The sequence below is a fragment of the Maylandia zebra genome, linkage group LG17 (assembly GCF_041146795.1).
Source record: "Maylandia zebra isolate NMK-2024a linkage group LG17, Mzebra_GT3a, whole genome shotgun sequence".
NCBI lineage: Eukaryota > Metazoa > Chordata > Actinopteri > Cichliformes > Cichlidae > Maylandia > Maylandia zebra.
In genome coordinates, this window is record NC_135183.1 from 17,949,385 (window position 1) to 17,960,987 (window position 11,603).

General features: G+C 45.2%; 1 pseudogene; it reads right to left on the bottom strand.

The window, feature by feature from the left end:
* Positions 1–2,744: 2,744 nt before the first annotated feature.
* On the bottom strand, positions 2,745–10,935 carry LOC106675008 (histone H1 pseudogene; annotated as a pseudogene).
* Positions 10,936–11,603: the final 668 nt, after the last annotated feature.

The window sequence follows — 11,603 nt, forward strand, 5'->3', positions numbered from 1 at the left end:
AGCAGAAGCCAGGGGGAGTTGCAGTGACGCGCCCGTGAGCTCCGCCGGCAGCCAGCTGTGCCTGAGTGACCGAGCCCCAGGCCGAGAGGCCGGGGGCACCCCACCTCTGAAGTGGCCCCAGCGAGCCCCAGGCTCCAGGCCCCGATAAGCGGCCGCCAAGGAGTGAGCCGGTGTGTACCCGGACGCCCACCCCCAGACACAAAGAACCACCAACGCACCGACACCTGAGGGAGTCTGCCACTGGCAGGGGAAGTGGTGGTGGGTGGAGATAGGCCTCCATACCTTGGAGGGCCTGACATGTCCCCAGAGAGGTGGCGTCTGATACCCAACCTGACATATAGACACAGACATACAGGCACACACAGATACAAACATCCATTCCCACCCTCATGCTCTCATATGCACTTACTCCACACTCAACCAACGTGGAGACAGACATAAAGAGACGCTGTACACACGATCACACTCCCCAAGCGTACTCTACGAACCGGGTCTAGGTACCCTTGCCCCTGGAGGGGGGAACCGCACCCAGACCCAGGTGGTGTTACCCTTTTCCCTGCGGTGGGGAGAGGCAGACCGCCCCGACTCCGCAGCAGCAGGGAGGCCCCACACTCCAGACCGCAGTCGGACGGCCAACTCCTCCTAGCCCCCCCGCTCCAGCAGGCCGCAGAGAAGGGAGGTGAGAGAAGACTCCAAACCTCCCTCCACCCGCTCATTGTAGTGTTGATGCATGTGTGTTCTAAGGTGCAATTAAAACCCAGGAGGGCATGGAGCTACCTGCCAGAGAGCAGCAGGTAAGCGCATAGTCCCTCCTGCTAGCCCTCAATGTCTACGTGTATTCAAAATTGAGAGGTGGGCAACGACGCCAGGGGTGAGGTGTACACCCTGATGGTAATTTGGACTCCGTGTATCGTGCCCACCCCTAAGATCCTATATGTATGTGTAATGAGAGTGTGAGTAATGTGAATGTCTAAGTTGTGGGATAAAATTGAGGCAGTGGCAGCCAGAAGGGGACGGGGGGGGGACGGGGGTAGCCTCCTCTGCACCCTGGTGACATACCCCTACTCCAAGGCCCTGCATGTGTGGGTGGTTGTGGTGGAGCGGGAAGAGGGAGGCAGCTGGAGATGGGGAGGGAAGGAAGGGAGGGGCAGGTTACCCCTCCCTGGGGCCAGCTCCCCCGCTGACCCCAGTAGGCACTCCCATACTCCGCGACCCGCCAGGGAAAGGGGGCCCAGGCCCATCCAGACCGGGGCCCAGCGCAGCAGCGCCCCCCGGCCCCACAGAGCCCGGGACAGTCCACCCAACCCCACCACAGAGAAAACTGCACCACCCCACCATCCACTCATCTTCCAGACTACATGAGACAATAGATGCCCAGGCTGAGATCTTTCTCCACCTCTCCTGTATCTCCCCCTCCTGCAGAGGGAGCTCCTGAGGAGAGGAAAGCTCCTGCAAGGTGTGACAATCTCCCCCACCAGTTGAAGAGCCCCCCAGGTGGCTCGACGCACTGGCGGCACCCTGCGCCAGGGATGGGCCCCCATGCACCCACCCGCCCACAACCCCGGCAACACACAAACCAGGACCCGAGGCCCCGAGGCCCGGCCAGGGCCCCAGCCCAGAGACGGAGCGCCCCCAGAACCTCACGCCCATCCCGGACCCACCCAGGGGCAGACAGGCTACCAGGTCAGTAACCCACGTCCGTCAGCACAGACCCTCCCCTAGCCCCGCTGCACGCAGCCACGAGGAAACAGTCACCCGAGAGCCAAAAGAGCCCCCACCCGGACATGACCGCTACCCCGGGTTGAGCCCCCCAAGGAAGATGCCTCCAGGGAACCCCCCGACGCCCTAAGCCTGTCCCTACCCCCACACCAATCACAACAGTGAGGGCGGGACCAAACTATGACCCCCCACCCCCACTAGGTGATGGAGCTGATCAAAGGAGCCCAGAGCAATTGATCTGATGTGGTGGCAGAGGCTGTATCAAGACTAATGTAATCTAATAGATAATTTCTATATTGGTTAGAATTAAGATTATTTTTATTTTTCCAGTTCATGAGGACTGTTTTCTTGGCTATGCATAGGGCAGTGAAAACCATATGGGCTATATTCTTTTCTGTAGTGACATTATCTAAGCTGCCCAACAAACACACTAAGGGGGAAGTTGGAATGTTACATTTCAGACACTTTGATAAGTCTTCACATATCTCGCACCAAAACTTCTGAACTGGTGGACAGAACCAAAGAGCGTGGATGTAATTGTCTGGTGTATTGCCTTGACAGTGTGAGCAGTTGTTGGAAGATGTAAAGCCCATCTTGAACATCCGATGACCTGTATAGTGCACTCTATGTAGTATTTTGTATTGTATTAATTGCAGACTGGGATTTTTAATCAATTTAAAGGTTTTTAAGCAAATCTGAGACCAGAAGTTTTGGTCTAAGCTGACTGATAAATCTGCTTCCCACTTTGCAATAGGAAGGGATATTGATTCATCTAATTTAGAAAGTGTTCTGTATATTTTAGATAATAATTTGGGGGATTTAAGAGTAAGAAAATGTGCCGCACTAGGTGGTGTTTGTAATTCAACTTGACTGAGGTTAAATTTCTTTTTTACTATGGATTTAATTTGTTGATATTCTAAAAATCTTTTCTTGTTGATCCCATTGATAGGTTTGTAGCATAAACCTATTCGCTGGAACGTTAAGACAATATAATTACACTGCAAGCAAGACGCAAGTAGGCAAACTTCTTCATGTTACTCGTGCACGGGAGAGAACCGGACAACCGCTTGACTCCAGTTGGTCTCGTCCGTTCTCCCATACACTGTCCTTTTATTGAGGTTACATGAATATGCATAGGTTCATTAACATACGACGTCTACATACAAACAAAGAGTACCTTGCCTGTGTGTGTGTGTGTGTGTGTGTGTGTGTGTGTGTGTGTGTGTGTGTGTGTGTGTGTGTGTGTGGGGACTGCTGATCAAAGGGTCAAACATCCTTGGTCAGGAAGAGGGTAGCCTCCCCCTCACCCTAGATGGTTCATCCTAGATAACACGGTGAGGAAGTCCTGCAGTTCATCTAAACAAAGAGCACCTAGACTAGAACAGACGTAGCTACGTTAATCCTACCATAAAACAATAAGACACGGTATGACCTCTCATGCTCCCAAAGTGCTGTCTAATACACACAAAGTTTGCAGACTATCAAGGATCAAAACCTCTACCAATCTACAACTAATTACAAAACTCTAAGCATATATAAGTAAATATTTCTAAGCATAAATAACAATCAACAATACAAATCTAACATTTCCCCCCTTTTTGACCTTTATGCCTGAAAAGTTCCCAGGTATGAATACCTCATGTCTGACAGTTTCAATGCAAACCTTTTTATACTCAGCATATGTCAAATCACCCTAAATTACTGAAAGGTACACAGTTTAATAAATGTATTAGCAGTTACCCCATTCATTGAGCTCATCTCATGGCAAACTGCATCTTACGAGCAACCAAAGAAATTGTTAATTTAATAGTAAAACTAAAAAAGTAACATTTTCAAAAACATCTCAACTTGGTGGTGCTTCCTCCGGGTGTGCACATCACATGTCTCTCTGCAGAGTGGTTTAAGCTCTGCAGGGCGTCATGAATGTCTCTTCCAGTTGTTTCCATCACTGTCCATAGGACCAGAGTCCAAATGTATGTAGAATAGACATTCAAACATACTAGTTGGTTTTGTGGTTCGTCAACATGGGTCTCAGCTATTTCCAAGCTGCAGACCTCTCAGCACTCTAGTTTTATGGCCTCTCATTACCCCATTCAAGCCTTCGTCCTGTGAGGGGGATATTTATGACTCCTTAATTGTCCACGCTCTGCAGAAAAAGCTCTCTGTGGAAAGGGTGCTGGGTTCCGTCATCTTACTGCTGTTATGATCCCAGCAGCCTTCAGAGTGTCATCGTATGCACAGTACAGTGGCACAGCGTTAGGTGATGTTCATAGGAAACTGCTGTTATCACCACCATAGCTTCTGGTTCCTGTGCTTTCACAGAATCATGATGTCATCCTCGAACTCCTTCTGCGCTGTCGATGGAGCTTGGCACGCTCCCCTCATCCCACGAGTTTTCATGTTCCAACGCTGCTGAAGGTTTAAGGCAGAGCACGTCGTACACCTTAGTTGTCTTCCTCAGCGTCAATATTGAATCTTTCATTTTATTTAAAATCTTGCTGTGGGAAGTCTCCTCTTGATTTCCTGGAAGCTTAGTAGCACAGCTCTCTGTGTGATGTCTGCTGTGCTGAAGATGATCTCTGATCCTCCTGAAGCCTCTCTCCCATCTTGTGGACGATCCTCTCCTCTATTTTGCAGGCAGTTTCATGGTCCTTGCTGTGGCTCCAAGGTCTGATCTCATGATGGGCCCCAACCAGCTTGACCTTTGACCTCAACCACTGCCTGGCTGTCAGCTATGCCTGGAATGGTTCACGCTTCTCACTGGGCCTCTGAAGATTTCTCAGGAGATTACTGCTGCACCTGTATTTCCTTGCTAAGAAGAAAAACTTCTATTTGGAGAGCATGTCAACAATCATCAAACCACATTCTTTAGTTCAGTGAACTTCACTTATAGGCCATCAAAGCCTCATCTGAACATGGATGCACCACTTGCATAGGTTTAATATTTGTAAATAAAACGGCTAATCACACAAATCACTGCAACAATAATAAAAAACATTGTTTAATGTTAATCCTTGGACCCCTCCTCTTGACGCATGGACACACCCATGCGTCAACTCACCAAACCTGGATTCCAGTCTTAAAGAAAAAGATTAGCTAGATCACATCCCAGGCAACATCAGGGCATCTCCTCCCCTGGAGCAGCACCACCCTGGACCTATAATCCTGCAATGAAAATGTTAGTGTGCTTTGCATATTAAGTTTGCTTAACACCTGGCTCTCCCAGGAGCCTGCATACACACCATCATGGCCTGGAAAACAAAATCTGGAAGTAAAATCAAACTCCATACCTGTAAACAATTGTATCATAAGGACAAGAAGCATTCAACATCAGCAAGACAAGTGTCATGTGCAGGTTTTCTCAAATCAGTAAACTACAATTATTTTCATAAGTCGCCTCAGACATGGATCATCCCATGTACTCAGGCAACATTAATGTAATCGGTGACTGCTCTTAAGCAAAGTCACTCCACTTATATATTACTATGGGCTCAAAAGTGGCCAGCTAATGAGCCCATATCAAACTATCCCAGAAACACTGTATCTCTTATTTGTTTTACTCATGTCACTTGTCCGTTTCAGCTGAATCTTCCACAGCATTCTCAAAGAAATTAACATTAGCAATACACATTGACTGTAGTCAGACAGAGGTCAGACACAGGTCAACAGGTTCCAGAGGTGCCATAAAAACACCATAAAGTCAACCCTAGCTGTGGAAAGAAGTAACACCAGTTCTCAACACAGGAAATTTCACACAGGTTATTCACATTATCAAAGTAACCTTCACATTTTCCCATCAACACAATGCAACAGCATCACCACTCATAACCTGTAAACACAGTTTTCCTCACACATAAACCCAGAAATCCTGTAGTAGGAAAAAACATCAACCAGTTGTCCTGGTATAAATCGCATCATCAATTCACATGAAGAACTGGCATGCTGTAAGAAAAGAAAATGCAAATATTAGCGCTTGCGCAGGCGTATGCATACTTTGTCACAGATATCTCTGTGAGCAACTCAAGCCTATGAATAACACACCTGATAAATGCACAGACACAGAAAATGGCATTTAAAAGGTTAAATCATCATGCAACCTCGAGTGTTGCTGTCATCTTTCTGCTCCTGTAAAAGGAAACACATGGGTTCATCTGCACCTTTGTCAGGTGGGGGTTAGCTTCACACAATCATGTTCAGTCAGTCAGTCAGATATTTTAAAATTCTTACTCATTCACTCAGTGGTTCCTTCTTTTGCTAATTGTGGAAATTATCATCGCATTCGTTTCCACGCTCAGCAAAACGACGTTATTTCAAAAAGAAAAATAATTTAGACTGGATTTCCTCGTTGAATCCTTTTTGGGGGGACTCTCATTTCCTAATTGTCCCAAATAAGTGGCTTTCTCCTGAACCCATTTTAAATGTGGAGAAACTCACTCGCAACAATTTTCTTGACGACGTGTAACGCTTTTAATTCCCGACTTGCAGATCTGCTCAAAGAAAAGAAATTCACAAGCAAAAATCAGTGCTTGTTCAAAAATGAAAAATAAAAAAATAACAGAGATTATCAAACCAAACTCTCAGTGCACTGTGAAAGTATCAAAATAAAAAGGCCTTGTTAAGTCATGACACAAGCTCCTCATCTCAGGAGGGTAAATCATACCATTAGCATGGTTTATCATACCATCATACTAATTGGCAGGCTCAACTTCACAACAAAAGAAAAATCATCAGCTAGATTCACTCCAAATCAACCATCAGCTGCACAACACACAACATAACCCTAATGTCTTATTAGCTATGAGTTTAATCACCCGGTCTGTGCTCTTCACTCATTTAAGCCACAGATCTATTTTATTCAATTTTTCCTTTTTCCCTTCATCATAAAACATGTGACATGCTGTCATGCACTTCACAAAACAGTCTGTTCTGACGTATTCAGAGTTGTGTATCTAAATACAGGATTCACTCGCACATCAAAGCAGGAAACTCAGTGTTTTAGAGTCTCTACTCAACACACAACAAACTCCAACACATCTCATTCACTCATACTAGAATTCAGTCACCTTTCATTAATCTAAAACCGATCAACTAATTTGCATATCAGCTATTAACCCACTAAGTTGACAGGACGACAGAAAAGCATGTTCAAAATAGTATCACAAAAGACAATTTCCCTCATACAGTAAATTACATGTGCTGCCTCAATCAAGCAGGAAGCTTCTCCCAATTTACCATTTTAACAACTAAATTTATTGTCTGATCACTGGTTGGTCAAACCAGGATCTTTTTTTTTTTTTTTTTTTTTTTTTTTTTTTTTTTTTTTTTTTTTTTTTTTTCTTTAGGATAAATTCAGTATTTGATAACAAGTGTCTGCTAAATTGACACTATTGTAACACTGATGAAAGATAACAAGCTAATTTTCATTGCATGGGTTTGTGTTATTAGGCAGGTCTAATGCATGTCTGTGGAGCTGCATCTCCAGCAGAGCATGTTCTTAAAGCTGCCTTTCCTACACATTTCTCTGCTATTATTTAATCATTTCTTAACTAATGTGCTATGAGTCTTCATGAGTCATTTTGTGTTTGGAATTGTTAGTAGGGTTAATGCATGTTCTGCTTGTGTGTGTGTGATTTTGTATATGTTTCTATTTTCGCAATGTTTCAGACTCCGTCTCAATTTTCCAACTTAAGCAGTCAGTTTTCTTTTCCCCAGGTTTGCTAACCCAAATTTTGATTTCCCACATTAAATAATTCCTATGTGTTCTCACCTAGTCTTCTCACTCTGTTGTCCTCTCACTCTTTTGTCCTCTCCCTCTTCAACAGTCCCGGCAGTTCTCCTTCAGCTTTGTCCTGTCTAGTAGCTGAAGTGCTGCTGCTGCCTTCTTGGGCGACTTCTTAGCAGCTGCTGCCGATTTCTTGGCTTTGGCCGCGGCGGGCTTCTTGGCTTTGCTCTCAGTAGCCTTGTTCATCTTGAAGGATCCGGAGGTCCTGGTGCCCTTGGTCTGCACCAGAGTGCCCTTCGCCACCAGGCTCTTGATGGCGGTCTTGACACGGGCCTTGTTCTTGTCCACATCGTAGCCTCCGGCAGCCAGAGCCTTCTTGAGGGCGGCCACGGACAGGCCGTTGCGCTCCTTGGAAGCGGCCACGGCTTTCACAATCAGCTCGCCCACGCTGAGGCTGACCTTCTTGGGCTTGGAAGTCATCGTCTTCTTCTTCTTGGCCTGAACCTCGGTGCAGGGCGTGTTTATGATGGAGCCTTTCCCACCACAGCGCTGGCACGTTGAACGCATCATGAAGGGTCCATTTCTTTCATGTCGCTAGCCAGCATGCTAGCTGCATGTGGCTTGCCCGAGTCACTCAGTCCTTTTTGAGCATTTCAACATGCTGCCACCGCCATCTTGCTCGCCCCTCCGTGGAATTCATCCAATCAGACAGGAAGATGGGTTTGCTTTCTTCTGCTGCTGCTGTTTATCCACATTGCTGCTGCTTTGCTGGGACTTTTTGTGCTCAGGACTTGCTGCTGTCTCTTTATCATGTTATTGCTTTGGAGCTGCATTCCTTATCTTCAGGGAGGAGTGAGCTCGCTTGTGAGGTTGAGAAACACATGGCACTGTAAATAAGTCAGCCAGAAACTTGGCCTGCATGTTTCCAATGATGTTAAACTATAACTTTCTTCCGACCGCTGCATGTGGAAAATTGATACAGGTCTGCTTTTCACCTGAAAGTGACAAACTAAGACATTTCATTATTATCATCACTGCTTAATCAACACACATCTCTCTCTCTCTCTCTCTGTCTGTGTTTGTGTGAACAATCCTTTCTTAAAAGCAGAAAATGACATTGTAGTTGTTTTTCGGCTGATCAACACAAAACCTTTTTCCTATGATTATTTCTCTTCGTCTACAATGTAATTTGTCTCTTTTTCACTCTTTTTTTTTTCTTCACAATAGCTGGTGGTCTGCAAAATCACCGCTCTCACTCACAATCAGAGGCAATCACTTTTGCACAGTGCACAAAAACACTGTGATGTCAGACACATTCACACTCACTTTTTCATCTGCATAAATAAATCATATGGCTGGAGATATGTGCCATGGTGATCCATAAGCATGATCACCAGTTTATTTAATTATTTTTAATCCAACAAAACAAATAAACAAAAACATGATGCTGATGCTACACACACACGAGTCAAGGTGCAGAAAAACTGCTCATGGAAACGCTGCACACTCTCTGTTTCCCTCTCTTTGAGTAGTTCTCAGACAGCTCTTGATCTGATAATGTGTAGCTTGCTCATCAGCTCAAAAAACAAAAACAAAACTGCAACGCGACATCACACAGTAGTTGCATGCTCTGCCCACAGTGGCAAAGTCTTACACTTACATATTCAACACAGCTTCTCCATCATGTATTTTTAGATGTTTCATACAGGGTTGAGCATATTAGTTGTTTTCACAGATGTGCTCTATATCTCAACAATGGCTCATAATAAGACGACCGTCTTCCACACAGGTCAAGTGCCTCTATGCACTTCATGAGTTTAAATATTTATCTATATCACTTCACCTCACATGTCATTGTACTGAATTTAAGCAACCACAAGCTTAATGTAGATTACTTTTAACAACTATCCACCTCAATTAAATCTATGGTCTGGCACACAGGCTGCTGTCGATCAGGGCAAGCTAAAGAATAAACATTGTGTCAGCAAGGGGTGGGGGGAAAGCCATTCACCAGAGCATATCTTAAGTGCTGCTGATGTGGGCTGGCCTTCTCCACAGCTCTCCAAGGCTGGTGTGTTTTCTGAAAACTTCTAACATTTGAATCTCTTCCATTTATAGGCCTGCGATTAACCGCACGGCTCAGGTCCGCGTGACCGCGCTCGCGTGAACCCGCGCAGCTGTGGAGCCGTCGCTCTCTCTCTTTTTTACATAAATACTTTGTGCTGCCAGGAGCAAAGTCCAGCACAAACGTCTGTCTCCCTCCGAATCACTCTTGGTTGCTTAGAAACCCATGATAACAACAACAGTCGGTGTCACAGACCACATGTTCTGCTCCGCACACACAACAACAACAACAACAACAACGACGACGACAATGACAACAACACAAAATAGGCCTACTGTCCAGCACAATCTGGACCCCGCGGAACTTCTCAACACCCCACTGAGCGGTGGAGAACTCACTACAGTACCCCACACAGCGGTCTGTATTTCGCCCCACTAAGACGGCGAACCAAAAAAAGTTCGAACTGCGCAACTCTGCGACTTAATGCTTCTGTACAAAAAACCCCACTGAGCGGCCTTGTACATCGCCCCACTTAGACGGCGAATTTTAGCCCCACTAAGCGGCCACGGACAACGCCCCACTGAGCGGCGAAGACGTACAGTTATAGAGTTGGACTCTAAACTTACTCGGTGTTGCTTAGCGTGTAATATCAGCCTCGAATCCCGCCAATCGCCATTCATCGAGGAGAAAAGACATACAGCGAATCCACAGGAACTTCCTGGCTGACGTCAGTCTTTCAGCGTGTCCCTCCTCCCCTCGGTGAATGCGATTCCAGGGCTCCGGCATCGAAGGACCAATTAATGATAGGTTTGTAGCATAAACCTATTCGCTGGAACGTTAAGACAATATAATTACACTGCAAGCAAGACGCAAGTAGGCAAACTTCTTCATGTTACTCGTGCACGGGAGAGAACCGGACAACCGCTTGACTCCAGTTGGTCTCGTCCGTTCTCCCATACACTGTCCTTTTATTGAGGTTACATGAATATGCATAGGTTCATTAACATACGACGTCTACATACAAACAAAGAGTACCTTGCCTGTGTGTGTGTGTGTGTGTGTGTGTGTGTGTGTGTGTGTGTGTGTGTATGTGTGTGTGTGTGGGGACTGCTGATCAAAGGGTCAAACATCCTTGGTCAGGAAGAGGGTAGCCTCCCCCTCACCCTAGATGGTTCATCCTAGATAACACGGTGAGGAAGTCCTGCAGTTCATCTAAACAAAGAGCACCTAGACTAGAACAGACGTAGCTACGTTAATCCTACCATAAAACAATAAGACACGGTATGACCTCTCATGCTCCCAAAGTGCTGTCTAATACACACAAAGTTTGCAGACTATCAAGGATCAAAACCTCTACCAATCTACAACTAATTACAAAACTCTAAGCATATATAAGTAAATATTTCTAAGCATAAATAACAATCAACAATACAAATCTAACACCCATATTGTGCAACTAGTCTGTCAAATGGAATAAATTCTGTTCCCTCTAATATATGTTCTAAGTATTTAATTCCTTTACAACTCCATTCTGGGAAATTAATCATATTACTGTTTTGTAATATGTCAGGGTTATTCCAGATAGGTGTACGTTTGCATGGGATTAATGAAGACTCCGTTATTTTTAGAAACTCCCACCATGCTGTCAGAGAGAAGCTGATGTTGATACTTTTAAAGCATTCATGTCTTATGTTTGAGCTAATAAATGGTAGGTCTGAAATCTCTAGATCCTTGCATAGTGCCTGTTCAACATCTAGCCAGGGCTCATCTAAGAAGGTATGTTTTGACCATTCTGAGATGAACTCAAGCCTGTTGGCTAAGAAGTATTGGTGAAAATTAGGCAGATCTAATCCTCCTCTATCCTTGGTTCTTTGTAGCGTTTTTAAGCTGATACGCGGGGGTTTATCTTTCCAAAGGAATTTGGAAATATATGAATCCAGAGATCTGAACCAATCTTGTGATGGTTTGTTAGGGATCATCAAAAATAAGTAATTTATTTTTGGCAAGATCATCATTTTTATAGTGGCGACCCTTCCCATGAGTGATATGGGTACAGATTTCCATCTAGTCAGATCGCCTTCTACTTTCTTTAGAAGT